This window comes from Eubalaena glacialis, chromosome 12 (genome assembly GCF_028564815.1).
Source record: "Eubalaena glacialis isolate mEubGla1 chromosome 12, mEubGla1.1.hap2.+ XY, whole genome shotgun sequence".
NCBI lineage: Eukaryota > Metazoa > Chordata > Mammalia > Artiodactyla > Balaenidae > Eubalaena > Eubalaena glacialis.
This window is the reverse complement of record NC_083727.1, coordinates 49,070,681-49,097,207: the sequence shown is the minus strand read 5'-3', so window position 1 is coordinate 49,097,207 and position 26,527 is coordinate 49,070,681. Positions and strand designations below refer to the sequence as shown.

At 41.6% G+C, this 26,527-nt stretch overlaps 1 long non-coding RNA gene across 2 annotated transcripts in view; it reads left to right on the top strand.

The window, feature by feature from the left end:
• Nucleotides 1-22,219, top strand: part of LOC133102605 (uncharacterized) — a 59,087-nt gene extending 36,868 nt beyond the window's left edge. Inside the window, exons 1-3 of one of the 2 annotated variants that reach the window (XR_009703015.1) lie at nt 12,785-12,897; nt 18,236-18,412; nt 21,512-22,219. This is a non-coding gene — a long non-coding RNA (uncharacterized LOC133102605). Of the gene's footprint in view, nt 1-12,784; nt 12,898-18,235; nt 18,413-21,511 lie in introns of those variants that run through there. The other variant, XR_009703014.1, reaches the window with a different exon arrangement.
• The last annotated feature ends 4,308 nt before the right edge of the window (nt 22,220-26,527 follow it).

The window sequence follows — 26,527 nt, the reverse complement described above, 5'->3', positions numbered from 1 at the left end:
AATAACAGCACAAGTTATAATCCTTTAGAAATCATAGTCTGTTGGTTCAAATCAGGACACCACAACATGAGACTATAAATCACTTACATCTCCATTGCAGGACAGTAGAGTTACCAAAGCTAGAATTACTTCTACCTAAAGGTTGGATTTTATTTTATTTTTTCTTTTTTTGCTTTTCTTTCATATATGAAAAGACCCTTTGAAAATGATATCTAATTTTCTAGTGCTCTGGCCCCATGCATCAAATGTATATATATATGCATTTAGGTAGGTACTGGGAACGGCATACTAGAACCTAAGAAAATTAATGGGAAAGGTAACGTGGTATAGTGGAAAGAGAGTATATGTTGGAGTCAGACCCACCTGCCTGTGAATCCCAGCTCCACCACACCTTCTAAAACCTTGGAGAAATCACTTCATTTCTATGGACCTCAGCTTTCTTACCTGGTTTTTTAAAAAAGCAGAAAATATCAGGCACTGAGAAAATGCCTTCCCCTTTCCCCTCTGCACCACTATCAGAAGACATTTAGATAGACAGAATTTCATTAACTTAATATTTATTGTGTGCCAGGCATTGTGCTACGTATTATCTCATTTAGTCTTGACATACCTGTGAAGTAGCGGGGCTTAAACAGTCCTTATATATGTCTTTAGGCTTTGCTTGCCTAAAGGTACATGGCTAGAACGTGACAGAACCAAGACTAGAGCTCAGCACTCTTAACCACTATGATTTCAGACTCACAAAAAATCAAAACTTAAAGATATCCTACCAATTAAATGCTGCGAGAAATGTAATGACAAACCATTAGTTTCTCACCAGATTTAATTTTTTTTTTTTTTTTTACCAAATTTAATTTTGATACATGTATTAGTTAGGGCTGCCATACAAAATACCACAGACTGGGTGGCTTAAACAACAGAAGATTTTTTTCTCACAATTCTGGAGGCTAGAAGTCAAAGGTCAAGGTGTGGTAGGTTTGGTTTCTTCTCAGGCCTCTCTCCTTGGGTTGCAGATAGCTGCCTTCTCTGTGTCCTCACATGATTATCCCTCTGTCTATTTGTCTGTGTCCTAATCTCCTCTTCTTATGAGGACACTAGTCATTTTGGATTAATGACCCCATTTTAACTTAATTACTGCTTTAAAGGCCCTGCCTCTAATAGGGACAGTCACATTCAGAGGTCTTTGGGGTTAGGGCTTCAATATATGAATTTGAAGGGACACAATTCAGCCCATAACAATGCATATATAGCATAAACCATGTGATGCCAAATAAAGAAAACAACTAAAACCCCCAGAGTGTTCTCTATGTGTCAAACACTGTTCAAAACACTTTACACATATTTATTTAATCCATATGAGCTAGGTACTATTCTTAGCCCCATTTGTTACTGAGAGGTTAAGTAGTTTATCAAGTCACATAGCTAGTAAGTAATAAGATAGGATTTGAATCCACACAGTCTGACGCTTGAGTCTGTATTCATCCACTACATTATACTGCACTTCTTAACAAGAAGCATCCCATTTGGGCCAAAGAAACAGAAAACACAGTAATATCTATTTGAAGTAAAATTATGATTAAACTTCAGAAGTCTGTATATGTTTAATTAGCAATTACTATGCTGTCCTACATGAAAAATAATGAAGCAGCTTTCGTTTATTCCTTGGTTATGGCTGAAGTAATAAATCAGAGTCACTTAGAAAATGGCAAAGAAAAATTCTAAGTAAATTTCTAGCATTCTATTCTACGTAATGAAGAATTAATACAAAGCATTTCTCTTCTAAATCTTCAAAGGCAAATAGTACCCACAATGAAGCATTAATATTTGAAGACCTAGGACACATATGCCTCACTTCTGATTTTTCTCGTTAAGTGGGCATCATTCCTGCTTCAGCCCATTTACTGAAACAAGAAAAGGAGCTGAGTTCCATGTCTGGAGATGGTGGTCTCGGGGATAGCAATACGCTCCTTCCAGCTACTGAAGTCTGCAGGTCTACAGAAGCAAGAACTTGGAGCCAGATGTGACTAGAAAGAGAAATTGTAAACTACCCCCACCCCCTTCCAGAATCCCCCAAACAGTTAGGAAGGAATGTAGGGTTCCCACTGCACAAAGGAACAGGACTTGAGCCAATTTAGTTGAGTCTCAAAGGACAGCGTTCATCAGCTCACATCTGGTTTAAATCCAAAGTGAACACAAGAATAGATTTGGGGTTAGGAATAAAATCACTGCTGTGGTACTCTTTGCCAGTCATTTTAGTTTGTCAACAGAGCCTCTGCCTTCAAGATGCTTACAATTTGATGACGGTGGGTATTTACAAAGATGGGATAACGAGAGTTTACAGAGCACTCACAGTCAAGTTCTAAGTTGAACATAATCAATATGAAAATGAAGAGTGGAGATACTTGTTACTGCTGTTCAGGATTTTAGAGGCCACTGCTGACTGGAGTTAAAGGCAAGCTGACTGGAGTTAAAGGCACACTCACTGGAGAAAAGTTGGGTGTTGAGATGGGCCTTGAAAGATGGTGTAGGATTTGCTTGGGTGGGGGGAAGTGAAGGCATGTTAGAGGATTCAGTAGCAGCTGGGGCACGAAGGCAGGAGTGAGGGAGCCATGCAGGAACAACAAAGAGACCTCGTCTCTGGAACGGACAGATTTGGGGGAGTCATGGGAGGTACTTTAGGATTAGACAGAGTGGGGTCAGATGATGAATATGGCTCAAGCTGGAGGTCAGAATAATTCTGTTAGTTGAATTGCTCATTGCAATCATCTCAATTCTCTAAACATGTTGGTAAGAACATGTCTCAATAGAACTAAGTGCTTTGCCACTACTATATATAAAAGGATAACTAGTAAGAACCTACTGTACAGCACAGGGAACTCTACTCAATACTCTATAATGACCTATATGGAAAAGGATCTAAAAAGGAGTGGACATATGTATATGTATATGTCATATGTATATGACTCACTTTGCTGTACCACAGAAACTAACAACATTGTAAATCAACTATACTCCAATAAAAATAATAAAAAAAGAACTAAGTGCTTTGCATTCAGTGGCATGTTTGTTATCCTTAAGGCTGCTCAGACTACAACATACACTGTGGACCGCTGGCCCTTCAGATTTCTGTCATGCCTAATTGAGCTGGGGGATCATGCACCTGTTAGCCGTAGGCCTCCGTAGACTCAGGCCTGGCAGGAGGCCTTGGAGCAAACTCACGTGGTTTCTAAGTGCCCTGCTGGAGTTGGGAGGAGGGTGCCACTGCCCCGCGAAGGCATACAGCCTCAGAAGTGACTTCAACTTTCTTGAATCAATGAAATACACATTCTCTGTCTGCATTTTATAACCCTTCAGGAGGGAGAGCTCTAGGGAGTTCTGAGACGCCCCACCCGCTCACCGCCCCGCCATGCTGTCTTGTAGTAGAAAGTTTTACAGTCTCACAGACCTTTGACTTCTGACCCTCCTGTGTGACGTTAGACAAGTTGCTAAAGTTTTTGAGCCTGTTATATTTTTTAAATCTGTAAAACAGTCCAGTAACTATGCAGTTACTGTTCACTCTCTTCCTCCTCTTTTGTGACTTCTCTCAGTTGCTGACTTTTTTGAAGAACATCTTTTTCTAATCATAAATGCTCTCTGCTATCAAGGAGGCGAAAACCTTACCATTTAGGAGGCCAATGGATCCTGAAGGAAATATGGGGGTGGGTAGAGTTGGCCTGCCCCTCCCCCCCTCCCCAATCACATATTTATCTCCTCAGGCTAGGATTTCAAGTCAACCAGAGCCACTCCTCCGGATAGCACAGAGCTCAATAGGGTCCAGAGTTCTTGGAAATCATGTCAGAGTAGAGGGATCAACTATTCTTATTCGTATTGCGTTTAAAAGAAGAAATAATGGCTTAAAGCCAGTATGTGGCCTAAAGCATATAAAAATTAAGGTTACATGTGACAAAGCATTTTATGAGTTCAGAAACAGTTGGGCAAGGCCATAAACTATCATATTACTAAATTGCTACCATTTCTAATGTTCAAGGCTCCAACTACAAGTTTGTCCTTAGAAATTGCAATGTGCTCTCAGTAATTTGGGTGTACCCAGTTGTGCTTCCAGCTAAGAAGCACATAGGGTTTGCTGGTTAGTATTCTGCCTATATTTGAATCCTAAAAATAACCACCTCATGAGAACAAGATGAGCTTTGTGAAGATTATATTCCAGTTGGTTAGAAATGGAAGGTACATTTTTCCCATTGCCTCTTGCCTTTCATTTCTAAACACATTTGTCTCCGCTCTGAAGCAGAGGAGACTATTAGAGCAGCTGCAGTGAGCAGCTGTAGAATCTTCTGTCATCTGCTCTCTGGCTTTGCAGACTTTGTCCCATCCTCTGCTCCCAGTTGTCCTTTTCTTTCTTTTTAAAATCACCTGCCCTCCTCAGGTCCTGGCTCTGTCCCTGCAGTGATTTTAGGGGATTTTGCCTGGTGTCCCCCCGCTTTTACCATTCTTTACAGTAAACAAACAAACAAAAAATCAATAGTGAAAACATTTTTATCTTATGAGCAACAGCTGGAAGGGGGAAAAAGTCTATCAGCCAATATAGAGCTGCTTGCTGCTGCCCCCGCAAGTTCTGTTTGTCATTTTTGGTGGTGCTCTTTTCCATGTGCTGCCATTTCAGTACAACAGAATGCTCTACTTTTACATTTGCATACAGAGGCCAGACGATTACAACTCTTTGAGGGGAAGCCCACCACAGATTACCTTGAGAGAAATGATTTATTCATCCTGTGCACAGTCAACAGCTCTCCCAGAGGCCCTAACCCACAACTTCGCACCGAGTGCTTGGGGACTGTCTGAGCCACTCCCAGCATCCCTCTCAGCGCACAATAAGCTGTTACGAAACAGCAGCTATGGAACGCTTTTTTTTCCCTAATGTGTAGTTGAGCATAAACCTCTCTCTAAGGCAGCTTATGGGAGCTAGTGCAGGACAAGTTCCTTTGCAGAGTATGTTAAAGTAATTTATGTTCCATGGCTTTTAGGGAAGAGCCAGCTCATTTTGACAGGTCCTTTTAATGTTGTTTGATTTTGAACACTTAGAAAATAAGCTTGCATTCTTTTTCTCCTTTTGAAAAGCTATTATGTGGTTTTGAAACATACATATTTTAGATCCCACATAATATATTATCCAAATACTAATTTAAAACAAAGTATTATTTAATATATCTGATTTATAACACATTACATGAACCAAGCATAGAAATCAGGTAAAAACATATTATAAGTCTTATTCTACTATGTCAGCAACAGAGAATTCTGCCTTAAAAAACAATATAAATCATCTTTTGCCACTGCTCTCTGAAAATAATTTGTGGTTAACAAAATCAAAATTGCACCTGCAAGAACTGCCAGGAATATCTTCAATTTTCACTGACTGCACTCTCCCTTCTCTCCCCCCGCATCTTTAGACTCAGGGAACAGCAGCACAGTGTCCACAATAAAAAACAAAAGTGAAAGAAAGGAAAGGAAGAATTTGTAAAATTTCTTTGGGTGTGAAAGAGGATGGATCCTAGCATGAACAGCATATAAGTACACAGACAAAGCATACCTAAAATAAGGCAGTACACGCACACCAGACTACATATGTGGATATGTGTGCACGTGTGCGTGTGCCACTGCCCATTTTCTCACAGAAGTATAGCAGTTTCACTACCTAGAGGTAAATATCGATATATCAAAGCTATATGTGAAAAAGAAAACCCAACACTAAATTGCCTTTTTAAATATCGCAAAAAAACAATAAGAGTATCTTTGCTTAGAAATGTAAAAATAATGTGCTTGCAAATGCTAATTAATTAGAACTGAGAGTAAATACTTTGTGAAGAGTAGAGAAGAAACTAGCACAGTTAGACCTCAGTTGGCCTGGGCCAAGTGTGAAAATATAGAATCACAGAAGCTTGGAGCCAGAAGGATTTGATTAGGCTTCTATAAATCACATCTTAGAGGCATGAATCCCCTTGGAAACATCCCAGTCAAGTGGTCATTCTGCCCTGGTTTTAAATACTTCTGCTGTAAAGATACTCATTACTTCCAATGCAACCAGCCTCAAGTTCTTATTTAGGGAAGATAAACTTATCTGTACCTATGTACATCCATTTGGTTCTTCTTCCCCTTCAACCCACAGAGACTAGATCTAATCCCTCCTTCAACCCTTCAAATATTTGAAGACAACCATGATGCCTTATAACTGCCCTGTAACTGAGCTGTCACTAACCTGGATTGTCTCCTAAACCGGTCAGCCAGGCTCTTTATCCATCCACACCGCTCTGCAGCTGAAAGATCTTCATTCCTGGAGTAGACTGGCGGTGGTGCTTCTCAGGTGATGGGCCTGTGATGTGACTGTACTGTGTTGATGAGTTACTGCTGAAGACACTGGAGCCAGAGAGGGGAGATCCTAAACCGAGAGAGCCCAGGGAAGAGCTTGAGTCTTAATTAAGGTGATGGCAACAAAGGCAGGCACTGTGATGTTTCACCTGTGCCGAAAAAACAAAAACAAAAACTATTACTTCATGTCACTGACATTCAACCAAGCCTGTAACTTTGGAGTTAGCACCTTGAGCTCTAGTTGTACCACCAGTTCTGCCACTGGCCAGTTGCATGCCCTGGGGAAATATTCCCCACCTTTCCAGAGTTGCCTCTGTGATATTCAAAGGTATATGCTGCTTTTCTGCCTAGAAATGTGGCCCCTCTCCCGGTCTCAGTTTAGATGTCATTTCTCCAGGAACCCTTCCCTGACTCCCACCCCTACCTCACCCTGAGACTGGCCTCTGTCTTCCATTGCACCCTATGTTCACCTCTATTGTAGCCTCACTCCATTGTGTTTTGTTTTTTTTTAATTTTATTTATTTATTTATTTATTTTTGGCTGTGTTGGGTTTTCGTTTCCGTGCGAGGGCTTTCGCTAGTTGCGGCAAGTGGGGGCTACTCTTCATCGCGGTGCACGGGCCTTTCACTATCGCGGCCTCTCTTGTTACGGAGCACAGGCTCCAGACGCGCAGGCTCAGTAATTGTGGCTCACGGGCCCAGCTGCTCCGCGGCATGTGGGATCTTCCCAGACCAGGGCTTGAACCCGTGTCCCCTGCATTGGCAGGCAGATTCTCAACCACTGAGCCACCAGGGAAGCCCCACTCCATTGTGTTTTAATCACCTGTTCACTTGTCTGTGTCCACTGTACTGGAAGTTCTTTAAGGCTAAGAACTCAGTTTTGGTCTCCAGCACTTAGCTCAGTGCCTGGTGTATACCAGAACTCAGAAAATATTTGTTGAAAAAAGAAGAAAGGAAAGAAAAGACTAAGAGGGAGAAGATAAGATGAGGAAGTTGGGGTATATTATCTATCTAGCTTCTTACAGCTAAAACTCTGCAATTCCTTGTTCTTAAGTTCCATCTTTAATGTCAACCACAGACTTTTAGAAATTCAGATTTTTCTCTAGTAAGAAGATAAGTTTCAAGTGGTTACACCAATTAGAAAAGCTATAAATATTTATACATGTAATACAATTTTAGGACTGAGATTTAGAGTTCATTTAACGAGCTCGAAGTTTATTTTATATATGAGGAAACTGAGGCAAAATGAGATTAAGTTATTTGCCCAAACCCACCTGGTTAGCGGGAAAACCAGGTTTCAGACACTGATCTCTTTGTCCTTGTTGGGCTGTACCCCCCAGCCCTTCAAGCTCTGTAGTTGCCCAGCCTCAGAGACTGAAGAAAGAGCCCGGAGATAGCAACAGAGCCATCAATGGTTTATTGGATAGGGGGAGCTTACACAAAGGATCCTGGAGGGAAACCCCACCACGTGTGGCAGACAACGGGCAGGACGTGACAGCAGTCTTCACTACCGGGGCGGCGGCGAAGGAGGCTACCACTTACAGGGGGAAGCCACGTCAGGTGGGCTCATTAGTTACCAGGGACGAATTAAGCCCTATAATTAAGAGGATTGGATAGTCATGTGAGTGAAGCAGGCACTGGTCAAGCAGGGGATGCATAGAGAGCAAGAAAACAGCCATCTTGAATGGCCTAACCATACAGCGCCCAAACCAGGATAGCTGGTCTCTAGTCTTCCTTTTTGAAAGAGCTGCTACAAACACGGCTACAAATGAAAGTGACAGATGTTTCTCCTTTTATGTGATGGTTATATCAATCCACAAGTTTCTGGCTGTAAATTCAACTTGATAAACACCCTTCTCTGCTCCTAGAGAAACTAATGAAAATTACTTCTCTTTTCTCCCAGAAATGTGGGAGGGTGGTACCACGCTTCACCAGGTGACTTCCATAAGTTGTTTGCTAACCAGAGTTGCAGTCATATGAATTGCTTTCAGCCAGGTTCGCTATCAAGGCTCAGTGTTCTGGTATTAAGCCATAGGGTAGTGCTGCCATGAGACCAGCTTCTTGGCGAGTAGCCCTGAGGTGCAGCTGTAAGGTGACCCTGTGCAGGCTTGAGGCCAGAGCTCAGTGCTCAGTGCCAGAAACCTGAGCCAAACATTGGAACTAATTCCCAGGGCACTGAATTGGTCTAAAGTAAAATTTTAGATGAAAAGATTTTTTTGTTTACTCTGAAGAACCACTTCATTTTTTTAAGCTCACAGGAAAGTTAGATGTTTTGCTGCTATACTTGAAATATTTTCCAGAGGCCAAACCTTTAAAAAAGAAGACGAGGAAGGGGAAGAGGAAGAAGAAGAGGAGGAGGAGAATAAGAGGCTTTAGATTATTTGAGAAGTCATGAAAATATTTCCTGAAAGCAACATCTTTCATAAGATATGCTAACTGGAGAACCTTTATTTCTCTGTCTTGGAATAGGCTGTGAAAGTTGTAAGGTGGTATTGGGGTGGAAATGGTAGAGTACTGGTCAAGGTGATGGTAATGACTGAACCAAACTCTGAACCCACACAGATTTGAATTCAGCACACAGCCCCACCACTTCCTAGCAGCTGACCTTGCGTAGTATATTTAAGCATGGAGACTATGTTATATATTGGGATTTTCAACCTGGCTGTGGTAGAATCACCTGGATACTTTCCAAAAGCATCCTTGCCTGGGCCCCAGCCCAGACCAATTAAGTCAGACTCTCTGGGGTGAGACCCAGACAAGGATAGTTTTGGAATGCTCTCTGGTGATTCTAATGTTGCAGACCAATGGCATAGTGATCATAACTTTGGTGCTGGAGTCAAATTGCTTGGGCTCAAATGACAGATATGCCCTTTCATGATATTTGACCTTGGCCAATTTACTTAACCTGTGTGACCCTCAATGTTCTCATCTGTAAAAATGGGTTAATAGGAGTTTAGAGTTGTTAGAGGATTAAGTAAGTCATGTAAAAGCACAGTGTTGTGCTTGTGTAAAAGCATGTGTTGTGGGGCTTCCCTGGTGGCGCAGTGGTTGAGAGTCTGCCTGCCAATGCAGGGGACACGGGTTCGAGCCCTGGTCTGGGAAGATCCCACATGCCGCGGAGCAACTAGGCCCGTGAACCACAACTACTGAGCCTGCGCGTCTGGAGCCTGTGCTCCACAACAAGAGAGGCCGCGATAGTGAGAGGCCCGTACACCGCGATGAAGAGTGGCCCCCGCTTGCCACAGCTAGAGAGAGCCCTCGCACAGAAACGAAGACCCAACACAGCCAAAAATAAATTAAAAAAAAAAAAAAAAAAAGCATGTGTTGTAAGCACAGTGCTTACAACATAGTAAGTATTCAATCATAGCTGCTATTGTAATTTTTATTATCCATAATTCCTTTAATTCACATTGGGTGTAAAGCCCAGTTAGATCCTGTTCACAGTCCCGCAGAGAACACTGAAAAATGAAAGATAGCTTACTAATGAACATGAAAATAAGTGGAAAATTTTTATAGGGATAAATATTTGTGTGCAACCTTCTTGTTAGATTTTTAGTGAAAGGATGAAGTTGAGTGAAAGAAGTCTGCATTGACTCAAGCACCCATGGGAACTTCATTTTATCATTTCTCCACCTCATGGTCCCATTTTTAAAAACCTGAAAATATGTAAACACAGAGGGAATCAAGGGGATACTTTTTGGAAGGAGGGAAATAGAGGCTGGAGGCCTCTAGGTAGGAAGATATTTCTTAGTTCAACAGTGCATCTCAGTAGTTCTCAAACTTTAATAAACATCAGAGAATCATCTGGGTGCTTGTGAAAACACAGATTGTTGGGCTGTGCCCGTGGAGATTCTGGGAGTCGGTCTGGGACCTAAGAATTTGCATTTCTGACAAGTTCCCAGGTGATGCTGATACTGCTACTTTAGGAACCACACTTTGAGAACCACTAGTGGCTAGACATGGAGCACTTGGTAATCTGGATGTTCTTAGACCCCGTTGGCTGTTCAGGTTGCTTTCCCATCTGTGCCCATACAGAGTTGGTAGGCACCCCCAAAATCTCTCTTCTGATGACTTAGGTACTGACATCGAACAGTGTTGGTTTTCTATTCATTGGTCTTTTCTCAGCCTGGAGTCTCAAACTGCACTTGAAGTTTCCTTATTGTACAGTCTTAAGTTCTAACAGTAGAGTTTCATAGTTCATTCCAGAGAATGGTTGGGTATTCATTTCTGCCCACTGACCAACCATACACCACCTTATTCCCAATTCTGCCAGGGTTGTTGCATATCAAGACAGAGCCCAGATCCAGCAGTGTCTTTCCAGAGAGACCTCTTCCTCCTACCTAGCATAGTTCAAACTCAAGAACCTGGGATTTTTGGTACAGTCTCAACCTCTTTGTTTAAAGGACATCAGGGCACATAGGCAAATCCAGACTACCATTCCCCAAATCCAAGACCAAACTCTGTAACAATCCTGGGTCACATATGTTATTAGAAACTTGGGATGATAAAGGACTATCACTCAATACATCCACACTGAATCTTGCTTGAAGATCATCTTATCCTTCCAACTTCACAGTTTCTGTTAACATCACTTTTATCATAGCTACCCAGACTCAAAACTTAGGCATAATGATCCCTAATATTTGTTGAGTACTTAATCCTCACAACAGTATGAATGGATGTTATTCTTTCCATTTTATGCATGAGGAAACTGAGACTTAGCAAGGTTAAGACATAGCTAGAACCCAGAATCTTTGTCAGTTTTATTCTCTGATATAGCCCAAGTGCCTAGAACAATGTCTGGCCCATACTGGTGTTCAATATATATTCACTGAATGAAGGGAGGAGGGTCATACAACAAACACGTGGAAACTGGGATTTGAAACCAGACCTGTGTTAATCACTATGCCACACTTGCTCTTGCTTCAGCTTTGGCTCTCCTTTTGTAATCCCATAAACTCATTCCCCCAAATCAGTTATGAGTCCTAGCAAGTCCATTATCATGATATTTCTTGAATTTGGTCCTTCCCCCACCATTTCTGCTGCCACCAACCTAGTTACAGTGTTTGCTATTTATTTCCTGAACTATTGCTATTTTTTCCCAACATGCAGTCTTTGCAGACCCCTGTGTTACCTGCACGACTTTTACCAGATGGTTTTTCACAAAGCACATTCAATACGCATCGTACCTCTCCTCAAAGACAAGGGAAGTCATGTGGTATAATGAAATATTAAGGAACTAAGGATAAGAAAACCAGGGTTCTGGTCTCAATTCTGTGACCTTGGACAAGTTGTGTGTCCTTCTTAGGCTTCAGTGGCCCATTAATAACATTAGGAAGTAGGACTGGGTGATCTCTTCCCACCCCAGCATTGTCTGGTGGTTAGATGCACCCTGCCTGTAGAATCCTACCTGGAATCCTACCTTCTGCCTCCAAGGGGTTTAGAATGAGACGAATACATACATTTTTATCAAACAAGGCAGAGCAGTGTAAGTGCCCTCAAAGAAGTAAAGTGAGGAGCCATGGCTGTTGGGGAAGGGAGAGATCACATCTGGTTACTAACGGGGAGTATGGATGGGGCACAGATGCTGCTCTTCCTCTCATGTCAGCCCATCCCTAGCGTGCAGGTCCTTACCTCACTGATGAGAAGAGGAGAAGCTGCTGAGATCCCAACAGTTTTAAGCTTTAAGCTGTGGCAGAAATCCATCATGAGCACTAACTCTCTAATTCAGAAGCTGTTGGCTCAAGACACACAAATTGGTCTAATGCTTAGGAAAGTGCTTATGGGGCAAAAAGGAAAGAGAAAACAAAAGTGGTTGACATGTTCCTGATAAACGCGCCATGTCTTGCTCTGCCACTTAATAGTCAGGCGGCCTTGGACAGGCCACTTATCCTCTCCGAGCCTTGGTCTCACCTCAGTTCCCCATCTAGAGATTGGGGATGATAATATCGACCATGCAGGATGGCTGTGAGGAGATGTAGTATGTGAAGCCACACTGGGAACACAGTAGATGTTCAGGAACTTTTATCCTCCATGTTACCTCCTGCCCCTGTAACGTGTCTGTGTTGAGAAACGTCCTTTAAATAACCCCTGGGGGCAGAGAGAGAGAGAGAGAGAGAGAGAGAGAGAGAGAGAGAGAGAGAGAGAGAGAGAGAGAGAGAGATCCTCCCACAATGGTAACTCAATAGTATTCTATATACTCTGCCCTTGCATACATTCAGGTATTGGAAATCATGTGCCATATTTACTTAAGAAGCTTCCCTACCCCTTTGTAGCTATTAAAAGAACAGGGTAGCAAGGGAAAATCAGAAGTTGTCCCTAATTTATCTGTGGCTGAAGAAGGAACTAAGGAGGTGCAGCGAGCAGCATTATTTCTTCCTCCAGGTGAACTAACGAAGGCTTAGAAGAAACAGCGGCATCATGGCCAGGGTGGCCTAACCTTGTCCTTTCACTTTCATTATATGCTTATCCGGCCTTCAAGCAGCTGTTGTTGCTGTATCAATGGCTGACAGTCATCACTGCAACCAAGGAAAATGTATGTGACAAAAAAACTACATTTCATTAAACTTTGGATTGAGGAAGTAAATGTATAGGATATAATTATTATTTTTTAGAAATTATGGAAAATCATCCACTCATTCAGCCTTCAAATATTTATTGACAGCTACTATTGTAACAAACACCATTCTGGGCACTGAGGATACAACAGCAACTAAAACAAAAATCCCTGCCTTTTGCAATTTCTATTCTAGTGGAAGATGTAGAAAGTAAAAAAGATAAATTAGTAAGATATATAGTATGTTAGGAAGTAGTTCGTGCTAAGAGGAAAAATAAGGTAGAAAAGGGGACTATAAAATATCAAGAGGTATGTTAGATGGTGATCCAGGGAAAGTCTCATTGATAAGGTGCTTTTGAAGTAAAGAACTGATGGAAGTGACAAGCCAGCCTTGAGGATGTCTGAGGGACAGCTTTCAAGACAAGGGGTCCTGAGATGAGAGGGTGCCTGGTGTGTCTGAGGAGCAGCCTGGAGGCCAGCGTGTGAGCTGAGCATGGAGGGAAAGCAGTCTGAGATCTGGTCAGAAAGAAAACAGGCCAGTTGTATGGGGCCTTAGAGGACATGATAAGGATGTCGGCTTTCACTGGTAGTAAGAGGAAAAGCTCCAGGGAGTTTGGGCAGAGGAAAGATATTATACAACCATTTTTATTGAGTGCTTGCTCTGTTAGATTCTATTTTAAATGCTTTATTTGTAATCCTCACAATTATCTTATGAGGTAGGACCCACTATCTTCTCCATTTTACAGCCGAGGAAACAGAGGCCCAGAGAGGTTAAGTAATAACTTGCATGAGGTCACACAGCTGATAGGGACGTGGTGAAAATTTAGATCCAGGCCAACACTTAACCACCTCGTTGTCCTGACCCCAAATGCTTAAGAGATTGAGACTGAGGGGTGTTTTTTCTTTCTTGATATCTGTATTTCCAGAGTACACTTACAATGAAATCACTTCATACTCATTCATAAATACAGAACTTCTTTGCTTAAACTGATAAATATTCCAAGTATTCTGCTTTATGATTTCAAGTTTAAAAAAAAAAAAAAAGCCCTCAGGGACTTCCCTGGTGGTGCAGTGGTTAAGAATCCGCCTGCCAATGCAAGGCACATGGGTTCGATCCCTGTTCCAGGAAGATCCCACATGCCACGGAGCAACTAAGCCTGTGTGCCACAACTACTGAGCCCATGTGCTGCAACTACTGAAGCCCATGTGCCTAGAGCCGGTGCTCTGCAACAAGAGAAGCCACTGCAATGAGAAGCCCACGCACTGCAATGAAGAGTAGCCCCTGCTCACCACAACTAAAGAAAAGCCCTCAAGCAGCAGTGAAGACCCAAGCAGCCAAAAAAAAAAAAAAAAAGCCCTCAGATTAGCATATTAACAAGCATCTTGACATGTCTCGCTTTAATTATGCAGACAGCGATTTCTTTTTTGCTTCTAATGTAGAGGTTGATTGGGAAATTTTTTATTTTATTGCTTACAATCTTACCCTAGCTACCTAAATCACTACTATAAGATTTGACATCTATAATTTATCATTTTCCTCTGCTATTAGATGAAATGCCCTTTAAAACATTCCACAGCAAGGTGAACACAAGTCAAGCTTGCAAAGTTCTAGAAAAAAGAACTGCAAAGAATCATTAAAGAATAATGAAAGTTGATTTATATAGCATATGATATCAGGGCTGCCCAGTTTAACAAATATAATTATTCCAAGTCATTTTCAGAAGGCCTCTAAATTTCAGCACTTAATTTTCATCATCTTTCAAGGAATAACAACAAAAATACCTTACTTTTATAAAGACTCTAAAAGCGAACTCTTTAATTCATTTCTCTGGATTTCACTAAAGTGAAGCATGAAACAATAGACAATTTAAAATATAGGAAACCCAGCTTCCTTTTACTATTGTGTGGCTTTAACATTTTACTGCTATAGCCAAGAGTCCTTAGTTTCTGCGGCCAACAGCCTTTTGCATGCTGATTTTGCAGAGAGAGTCTCTCAGGAGTTATTACTTTTGAGTACTATCTACGATGACTCCACTCTCTGCAGGAAGTGGAAGGTAGCAGAGTTTGGGAATGAAAACACTGAGGGAAAAATCTCTCCAGATAGAACTGTCAACTCAATCTAATTTTAGGTTTCGGGCAGAACACATAGCTGTACCTTCAGCTACCTGCAAACATTTGCCTCTCAGGTGCCCATCATTGAAGGACTACAACCAGGACAAACAAAAGTAATGAAGTTTTCTATCATAATATTTTTTAGTAAAATAGGTGATGTGTCAGAGTATGTGTGTGTATGCACGCACGCGGGCAAACCATGTGCGTGTACCCCTACATTCAAGGTTTCAGAGCGTTCAGAATAAGGGAGATGGTCCAAAAGGGTTTCTTTCTATTTTTCATAAATTCTATTTAATTTTTCCTTCCGGTCCCTCACTACCAAAAGGACTAATAGTCCCAGGCTCAAGACCTCGGAAACATATTATTGAGTTATGTGAAACAGGAATAGGAGACATTTTTAGTCATACTTTTTATGTGGTAGCTATTTTGGTATTGAAACAACTAAATCAAATCTAACAAAGGTTTTTGAGAGGAAATGGTTAAAAGGGCACGTCTTTCCTTTTCTAAAAGGAAAACCACAGCAAAGTATTCCGATTAGGAATAAATTAAAGAGCACTGCACTTTTCTGTAAGGGTCAGGAAGCCAAACTCTTGGCCTTGAGCTGCTTCTCAGCCCCACCCCAGCTGACCCTGGGAACGAGGCACCCCCCATCTCTGTGTGAACTCAACAGTTGCTGTCAAGTCCTGCCATTCCTCTGCAGAAAAGAGCCAGGGATTTTCTGGCTCCTGCCAGAAATCAGAGTCAGAAGGAGGTAGCTAAGGTGCCGGGGGCTTTCTATAGTGTCCCAGGGCCAGCTTTCTGTCGCCAAAGGAAAATTCCCTAAACTCACTAAAGCCAAATCTCACATTTTGAAAAGTCTCCAAAAGAAGTTTCATAAGCTGTATTGCTGCTAGAAGAGTAAGCTCTCATTTCCCAGATTACATTTTTAAAATATAATTTCCTTAAATTCAGCAGCACTTTTAATCCATGACACTCGCTGGTAGACAAGAAAAACAATTCTGCTGTCTTCACAATCGATTTAAAGCTTACAGATGTGACTTCTCAGTACTTCATGTTGTGGTTAATTGCCTTACACTAACATCTGATGAATATATATATATATATAATGTTCTTTAGATAACCTGTGCAGCTGACTTGTGGTTAGTTGGGAAATTGGGGCTGTGAGGTGTCCCAAACAGCTGAATTTGATCAAGATGTCATGCACTCTTGACCTCTTTAATAGACTATTTTGCTCTTTTGACAGCATTCAAAATCTACTTGTCCTTTAAGGTCTAGCTCAGTTCCTGCCTCCAGCCCAAATCCTTGCCTGACCATTTAAGTTCTCACTGAGATCTTCCCCCTGGCACCACCTTAAGGCCCTATTACCTGTGCTGCTACTATGGCATTTGGATATGTCATCGTACACCGTATTTTATTCACTGACCTTCAAGGGCTGTGCGCTTTCTCTTTGGCTCCCATAGTGCCCAGTGTGGTGCTGAGCACATGTGGATGCTCCGAGGTAGAAGTGAATCAAATGGACTTACAGCCTTTTTCATCATTTTCCCTATGATCATATCTAGGGCTAAAATTTGCATTATTGCTTTTTATTTCTCCAGTCACTGTTCCTTAGTGACCCAGGAGCATCTAGAATGAGCTGCAAGTTAGACCACTCCTGGAATAGGTTGGTCACCTGTGGTTTTTGGCTTGGATGTCACTGTCTGTACCACCCATGGAAATGGGAGACAAGTTACATCCCTTATGACTGTAGTCATTGGGGAATTACCAGTGAATATAAAGAGAAAAAATAAGCTAATGGAACAGAGAAAGAAAATATAGAAAAGGATGAGGGGAAAAGAGATGGGGAAGAGGCAAAAAAAAAAAAAAAGCTCCCACAATCCTACTCTCTGATGTACATACGTTTCCTTTTTAAATGACAAAACATGAAGACTCCTCGCAAGTATATTTAATGGATGATTACTTGCACATCTTAATAATGTTTGCTCTCTGGGGAATCATATACAGAAACAACTGCCTTTCCAGTTTGAATTAGGAATAAAGTGGAAAGGCAGTTACTTTGGGAGGAAGTAAAAGCGAAGCCTAGTAACACTGGTGCATTGTATGAGGCAGTGAGAAATGACAGTTCAGAATGTTCAGAATGAAGCAGACTTCTCTCTTCAGTGATCAGCCTGCTCGGCCCTCAATGAGTCCGTGAGAGTCCGCATTTTATAGGTTGAGCTTCCCACTGGCAGCAACTGAAGCAGTTTATTATGCACATCTGTCACGTGATCCACTTCATCAACCAAATGGAACTGGGAGAATAAGCCACCCTAACAAGATCCTCAGTACACTGTTAAAAACTACTTACAGATGTACTCTTCCTCTGAGGGGATACAATGCGTTTCCTTGTACGGTGCCACATGATACAGGAAATGCATTATCCCCATCCAAATTCAGGCATACCAGGAGGAAGCCCATGAAAAGAAAGCAGCTCAGAAAAGCACACATGGCTTTTGCAAAAGTCCTGAGAGGGGCTCCTACACCAATTTGTGATAACGGCAGATAAAATCCCAGGCCTCTGAAGCTCAGTTCATTACAAATGCTAATGTCCACACAGGGGAAAGGAAACCACATCAGCAGTCAGCATCGACACAAATGTCGCTAATGCTTTTTATTTATGGTTGTCGCTGAGTCCCCTCAGCAGTATGCCAGATCTCTATTTGTGTTGTAACTTTAACTACTTTATGTGCTTTCACAACTCGCTATGTTATGTACCCATAGGTGATTTGTGCTTTCAGACTGTGTCTGGTGAGATGAGCGGCCACACTTCTAAACTTGAATCGGGAACCATTTTGTTCCCATTCAGATAAGATCGAAGGAATGCTTTTTTAGATGCATCCAGGAATAGTAACACCTGCCATTGTTAAATCTTCCTGTTTCAGGTGGGGTGATCAATTTATCATTCAGTCAGTCAGCCAACAGATATTTATTGAATACCTGCCACGTGCCAGGCACTGTTCCAGGCATTGGAGATATAACAGTGAATAGAGCCCTACCATCAAAAAGATTACATTCTAGACGGGGGAAGGGGGAGACAGCAAACAAATATGGAATATGTCAGAGTGTGTCAGTCAGGATAGGCTAGTTATTTTGTGGTAATAAACAACCCAATCTCTGTGGCTTAAAACAACCAAGTTTATCTCTGACTTACACTGGCTGTTCATTGCAGGTCAGCTGGGGGCTCAGCTCTGTGCAGCTTCACTCTGGGACCCAGGCTGCCCGGAGAATCCCCATCTGGAGCATGGCCAGTCTCTGTGGGAGAGGGAGAAGATAGAGTGGTGAACTGCGCACTGGCTTATGCCCGAAAGTGACACACGACCCTTCTCCTCACGTGGCACTGGACAAAGTAAGTCAGGTGGCTGCACCCAACTTCAAAAGGTGAGGAAGTGCAATCATATCATATGTTTAGGAAAATCAGGCACACTTGGTGGGCAGAACTGTCCCAATGATGATGATTGCTATGAAGAAAAAAAGCAAGGTAAAGGAGATGGTGTCTGGGGAGGTGGTTTCCACTTACAGAGATGGTCAGGAAAGGTCTCTCTGATATGGTGACATTTGAGGAGAGATCCCAAGGGGGAGAGAGAGAGGGCCGTTTGGATGGGGTGGGGACAGCATCCTGCAGAGGATACAGCAAGGGCATAGTGTGCCTGGCATGTTTGAGGAACAGCAAAGAAGTCAAGATGGCTAGAGGGGAGCGAGCAAGGGGAGAGCTGTAGAAAAGTAGGTCAGAGACATAAGAGAGAGTTGTGGGACCCAAGTGGGCACCTTATTATAAGGGCTATGGCCATTGCAGATTTTTGGGTGAAGACATGATCTGAGTTAGGTTTTAAAAGAATCCTGTAGCTGCTGTGAGGAAAATATACCAGGGGGCCAAGGGCTGAAGCAGGGAATAGTTGAGAGGCTCTTGCAATAATCCAAGTAAGATAAGAGAGTGGGTAGTAGTCAGACTCTGGAGAGAGTTTGAAGGTAGAACAAACAGAATTTGCCAATGTATTGCTGTAAGAGAAAGAAAGGATTCAAGGATGACCAGAAAGGTTTGTTTCTTCTAGTAATCCCTGGATACACATAAGGACTACTTCATGTGACTTTTGAGAATCTTCAAATTTGGCAAAATCATATAGCACATAACCTCCCTCCAAAATGAGTTGAGAGTTGAAGAGCCAAGTGGAGAGATGGTTGCTGGGTGGTCAGCTTGATTCATGGACCATCTAAGGGACATCTCTCCCACACTGGCCTAATATCCAGTCTCTCTTAGGGTTTTGATCCATGTTACTTTATAAAACCAGAAAAATGAGCTTCATAATTACAAGCAAAACAGGAGCTTATGACTGAGTCATCCCAACCTCATCCCACTTCTCCACTCCTCTGTGAACCTCAGGTATCACTACCAAGAAACTCAGCTATACAACACAAGATCTGTCCTCAATATACGCTGGTATAGTGATGTGTCACCAATTCTCCTAAAAATAGGTTGAATAGAAATCTTAATAAATACAATAAAATAACATTATGGTGTTCTTCTGAATAGTTTCCCCTCTTTCTCCTCACCCTGTCTTCCCATCACATGGTTCTCCCCATTCGCCACCACCCATCAAATGGCCACTAGAGCTCCCTACTACACCTGGGCCTTCTCTTATGTCTTCTCCAGCTTAGGAGAGCACAGGTTGAGTGCACAGTTTGCCAACTACCATAATGGAATGAATAAATAAAGGTCATTGCTGTTTTGTTTTGTTTTTTTTCCTTGGCCGCACTGCGCAGCTTGTGGGTTCTCAGTTCCCCCATCAGGGATTGGACCCGGCCCACTGCACTGAAAGCCCAGAATCCTAACCACCAGGCCACTGGGGAACTCCTTATTGCTGTTTTTAAAAACTGTATATTTTTGGTATTTGTAATCAAAAGCATTCGTTCATTCAAAACATCTTCTTGAACTCCTACCATGTGCCATTTCCTCTTCTAAGCACTGGAGACACAGCCATGAATAGAATGTGGAAGTAATACATATTGTTGAAAACTGGGAGAGCATAGAAAAGTATTAAGAAAAGAGAAACTTTCCACTAACTCACCACTGAAACATAACTGCTAGTAACATCTTGGTGCCCTGTCTTTTTCCAAGCATACATATTGTTCCTCCCTGCTCTTTTGAATAAAATTTACAACTTTGGACTTATATAGTACATTTTTTTCTTTAAAAATTCTTTCTTCTTATAAAAATAAATCATAGCAGATGCTCAGTAAGTATTTGTTGAATGAATGAAGGAATTAATTATAGAAACAGTAAATTACAGAGAAGCAAAAAATTAAAAATGAAAGTCATCAATAATATCACTACTAAGAGATAGTATCACTAGTAATAGTTTGGGTTGTTCAGCATGGTTTTGAATAATCAACATATTTTTATAACATCGCTCCACAATGATTATTTTGTAAATGACAACTTTCTCTTTTTTCCTAATTACAAAAGCAACATGCCATTGTAGATATTTTGGAAAATACTGAAAACTACAAAAGGAAAAACCAAAAGTTATTTGTAGTCCCACTGCCCTGAGACTACTGCTATTAATATTCTCCAATCTTTTTGGAAATTTTTTTCCAATCTTTTTTTTTTGAGCAGTACAGTAGGTTATTTAAGAGCCTGGGCAAGTTACTCAGCCTCTCTGAGCCTCAGATTCTTCATCTGTAAAATGATACTAGTAGTACCCACTTCGTAAGATTGGTGTGAAATTTAAATGAGATAAGATACACAAACTGTTTAGTTTAACATCTGACTGACCCATTATAAGTGCTTAATATGGGAACTCTTACCACTTTGCAAGACATTTCTACATAGTTGTTCAGACTTTTTTTTTGTTGTTGTTCAGACTTTATACGTGAATTTTTTGTCCTCTTTTTTTTAAAGAAAGAAACAACATTCCTCAGTCTCATTAAATTTAAAATTCTGAGACGATCTCAAATTTTCAGAAAAGTTGCAAGCAAGGTACAAAGATCTTTTCTCCCCTGAAATATTTGAAAGTAAGTTGTCAATCCGATTCCTCCATCACCCCTGAATATCATAGCTCACATTCTACAACTCAAACAGAGACATAGCTCAAACAGAGACATTCCCCTACAACTCCAGTGCAAACAGCAAAATTGAGAAATTAACATTGGTACACTGGGGTCTAATCCTCAGACTCCAGTCAAATTTCTCCATACATACCTTATAACAAAAGGAGTCCGGTTCCAAACCACACCATGTAATTATTCCCCATGTCTCTCCAGTCTCCTTCAATCTGGAATAGTTCCTCCGTCTTTCCTTGACTTTAATATCCTTGACACTTTGAAGGAATATGGGCCAGTCATTTTGTAGAATGTCCCTCATATGTTGTTTACTCATGATTAAGTTATGCATATGTCTTTGTCAGGAGTACCACAGAAGTGATACCATGTTCTTATTGTATCTTATTAGGTAACATACCTGTTTTGGCTCTAACCTGTGCTGGACCACCTTCCTACACGGATACTCCTCTCACCCCACCTGGGCTCTGAAACATCCTCTTCAACTGCCTCGATGCCAACATCTCGCACTAGGCTATGCCTTTGCAAGAACACTCTCCTTACCCCACGTGGGCTCTGAAACCTCCTGCCAGGCTGCCCCTCCCACCCTCAATCCTCAGCCCACCTGGGCCACCCTGCACTAAGCCATCCTCTCAGCCTGCTTTGGCTCTGACACTGAGCTGAGCCGACCCTCTGCAAGGGTGGCTCTCTTGAGCTGCTTGGGCCCAACACTGGCACCAGGTGTCCCACTCGTGGGATGCCCTCCTCACCCCACTTTTGCGGTGTTCTAATTCTTTAAAGATTTCTATTATCTATGTATATAGTATCAGTTTTTCCTCAAACTAGAGGTCTGTGTATGTATTATTGATGATCCATCAGTAATAATGTGTTGTCATTTCAATGATGATCTAAAAAAGACTTACATTATAAAATATAAGCATATCTGGGATGTTCGTTTTATAACCACATACTTCTAGTGTTGGTGCTTTGTGTTTAAAATTGGGTTGGTACCGCGTGATTGTTAATGTGTCAATATTTAACTTTTAAATTGGTAGTAGTTTTAGATTGGCATTCTTGGCATCAAAATACAAAAACCATCTTGATTTCTGTTCAGTAAAAATTATATTGCATTTTCTTACCAACTATAAATCTAAAACTGCTCAGTGATGAGATTTATGTCTGTATTTAATAAATTAATTTTGACTTTCCATCATAAAAATAACCATGCTACTTTAATTGTCACAGGCTGATGAAAAAAGAACTGAGCTGGCTGACTTAATACACAAATGATGCACTCATGCAAAGTGAAAGCCAAATGAATCATGGCACCGGTATAAATGAAGCTTTACAATAGTTCAAATAGAGGAAAGTAGAGAGAAAACTGAGTCATTACAGGTCTCTTGGTATCATAGGTTGAACTCAAAAGAAGCCAGGCAAAGCAGTCACTTTTTTCAGATTATTGACAGATGTGTTTGTGTGTGTGTGTTTATATGAAATATCAGCTTGCAAATATTCTCCATGAAGGACTTTTGTTAGGAGCTTTTTAAAAAAAAAATCATCAATATTATATTTTGGAGAAAACCATTTTTAGATGAGTTGGACCAATTAAAATAATCAACTGCTGGTTTCAACTGAGTAACCTGATGGAAGGAAAAATTATGGTAATGATAATGATTGTGAATCAAAGGACTGTCCATCATGCTCAAAATCAAATATTTAGGTCAACAATTGAGACATAAAATGCATAAAAGCATCTTATGCTTTTATAATTACATGTATAAATTGTAATTAAGTCCAACATTGGCTACTTAGTTTCAGCAAAATTTTACCACTTTTACACTAAATTAATGTTTCTTATTTGAATTTATCTGGTGATCATGTTTTTATCTAGCTTGTTAAATTTGATTTCTTATAGCTTGTTTTAATTCTGGTAAAAAAATCACATAACCTAAAACTTACTGTCTTAACTATTTTTAAATGTACAGCTTGGTAGTATTGAGTATATTCACACAGTGTGCAACAGATGTCTAGAACTTTTTCATTTTGTGTACTTATAGTTTTTAATGAGCTATAAGTATAAAGCATTTATACCTAATTATACATTGGCACGTATTTAAGGAACAAGATGATGAAAATTATTTAAGTCAACATGGAAGGTGGTCTCAAGAGAACTTTTTCCTTTTGGGAAAAAAGGAAGAGGTTTAAGAAACACTAATCAATATGGTAATTAATTTCCAATCTAAATGTTTGTTTAGGCCCACCCCCACTTTTCTCCCTGGCTGGATAGTTCACAGTGGGCTGTGAGGAGAAGGCAGTGATACCTCATTTCTTGGAAAAGCAGAGCCAGGGGAGAGCATAGCAGTTTTCCCAACCTGAATTCAAAACTTCCTTTTAAGTAATAGGTATAATATGAACACAATACTGCCTTTCAAATTACTTTTCAAAATAGTTTCAAATCCATTATCCTATTTTTGAGGCCCCATTGTAAATCTCTAAAGTTAGTTTCCTTTAAAGTCAAACCTCATTGCCAAGTTTGATATGTTATAACTCTAATCATCCAAGCCAGTGCTGCTGGAGTTTTGCTCCTTAGCAAGATGCTGGAGGGAAGAAGGCTGTCTCCAGATGCTGTGATTGTTCCGAGTCTGCTATGGCCTCTTGCAGGCCTTATTAAGAAAACAAACCGTGCTGATTAGTTTCTCTGAAAAACTAGATGGAAGTTTTCAGCTTAAAAGCTCATATGCTGACCTCTCCTAAGGCTTCATTTTTAAAATGAAAGTTTTTTGTTGTTGTTAGGATTTGCTATTTGACTTTTTAGAAATAAGAAAATATCCAAAGTTCCCATAAATAATCATTAATTATGAGGTGGAAAGCAAGAAGGAAAGGGCAAGAAAGGAAGGAAAATTTATTATTTACTATGTGCCAGGCACTATTCTAGAAGCTTTATATCACCCATCTTACCTTATCCTGACAACCCCCCCTAGGAGTTGGTTCTGTTGTCCCCATTTCAATGGCTGAGACTCTGAGGGGTAAAGTAACTTGCCAAAGATCACACAGCTTTTAAGCGAACAGGGATTCAAACTCAGGTTTGTCTGATTACCACTCACTCAAGTACGAAACATGTCAAGACACATCACAGATCAGCTTGGTCGGTTTTCTGCCACAGATTTTGTCTGGGGAAACTGGACCATGCCGATACTCATTCATGGAGAAAGTCTCTCTTCCCATTCCAGCACATTATCATTCTCTGCTCTCTCACTCAGTTACCTGTATATTTAGCTGACAGACTCAACTTCGAACACGCCCCAGACCCTACCCAACAGAGTGCAGAAATCCCTTTGCTCTCTCGCAGCTGATCCCAGCACCGGCTAGGTTTCTGCTCCCCCAGATGTGGAGGCCGCAGTGTAAAAAGCACTTCCTCACCTTGCCACTACAGTATTGTCTGGCGCTTCTTGAGGCACGGGTCTAAGCTGCTCTTTAGAGAGGCCTGATGTATGCCCTGTGGGCTGCACTGTCATTTACTGGTTTAATATGCACACTCTGTGATGCATTTTTATACTTCCCCATTTCTTAAATTCCGTCTCCTAACTCAGATCTCATTTACATGGTGATTTATAGGGCCTGAATATTATAATCTAAAAGGTGTATGCGGAGAGGAGTGAGCACATCTTCTATTTATTAGGAAAAGTCTCCAATCATCTGCTTCTTTGAAATCTGACCTTGAAACTGCATAAATGAGAGCTCAGTCCCCGATCATAGTGAGGAGCAGGGAAAAGGGACCAGCTGGCCCATTTGCTTAGCATCTACTGTATGCTGCCTTGGGTAATCTCTTTTCACATGATGGCCTCTCTCCCCAGTTAGATTTTAAATAATTGGAGGGCAAGAGCATGTATCACTGATCTTTGTGCCAAGCATAAGCCCCTTGCACACAGTAGGCATTTAGTAAATAACTGGATGTTGGTTGCTGATCTGTGACTCACCGCTGCTTAAACCTCCCCATACCCCACCACACCCCTGACCTTTCTGGTTTAGCTTTTACATGACAGTTTCATTAGAAATGGTAGCAGGGGCTTCCCTGGTGGCGCAGTGGTTGAGAGTCTGCCTGCCAATGCAGGGGACACGGGTTCGAGCCCTGGTCTGGGAAGATCCCACATGCCGCGGAGCAAATGAGCCCGTGAGCCACATTACTGAACCTGCGCGTCTGGAGCCTGTGCTCCGCAACAAGAGGCCGCGACAGTGAGGAGGCCGCGACAGTGAGAGGCCCGCGCACCGCGATGAAGAGTGGCCCCCGCTTGCCACAACTAGAGAAAGCCCTCGCACAGAAACGAAGACCCAACACACCCAAAAATAAATAAATTAATTAATTAATTTAAAAAAAAAAGAAATGGTAGCAGGATGGAACCAGGACTTTCATGCTCACACTGGGGTATCAGAGACCTCTGCTTCACGTGTCTTTTCAAAGAATAAGTATAGGCTGGTATCCAAAGACCTAGTTTAGAATCTTGAATTTTAAAAACGTGACTGTGGGAAGGCCCTGCCCGCTCACTTTGGAATGCCCCCCCCAAGCATACTACACAGCATGGTTTAGCGCCTGGACTTGGTGTTACCACTTTGCCTGGGAGGGCTAGTGCATGGAACCCTTTCCACACTGACACCACAGCTTAAATTCATTCTTCAGGCAGTCATTATTTTTTCTTATTAGGGTCAAAGATAAGGTGATGTGTGGAGGGGCAGCCGGGGCATCGTCTGGGGGAACAGGACTCTACAAGAGGGGCAGGAGCTGATGCTGGGCATCTCGTTGGAGGAAAGAAGGAGCCCATACAGAAGCAGGGGATGGGGTTTAGGTGCTGTGGAGCATTAACTGCTGCCTGAGAGTTTTGCACTCAGCTGGCTGGCCCTGACTGCGCAATTCTCCTCCGGCTGGCTGTTTTGCCCAAACCTAGTTTAGAATTGTCCGTGTTCTAGGAGCCTCTTATGAATGAGCATCTTGCTTTGAAAATCAATTGGAAGCCAGAGTGGAAGTTTTCTTTTAGTCACAAAGTGAGAGCAATGAAAATAGGACTACCCTGCTGTATTATTTTTGGCCTTGTAACAGTACAAAGTCAACTTTTCTTTCTGACTCAGGAGCGTTTTATAAAATCTCATTTTGTGTACATTTCAGACACGAGAATCTGCCACCCCAGACCCCATTTGAGAGGGATGATTTAAAGCTCAGGGAAACAGCAGCTCTCTGCAAGTTTCTGAGTAACTGAACTTTGTTATAACAACAGATTGGAAGATAGAATCTGTTAATCTCTAAACTCAAGGAACCCTTGACCCCTATCCCGGATAACACAGGATGCTGAAAATTGGTTGGGTCCCTGACTCACCTTCTCACATTTCTCCTCCCCCTGGAACAATGCAGCTTTTGACCACCGTGCCAGCATGAGAG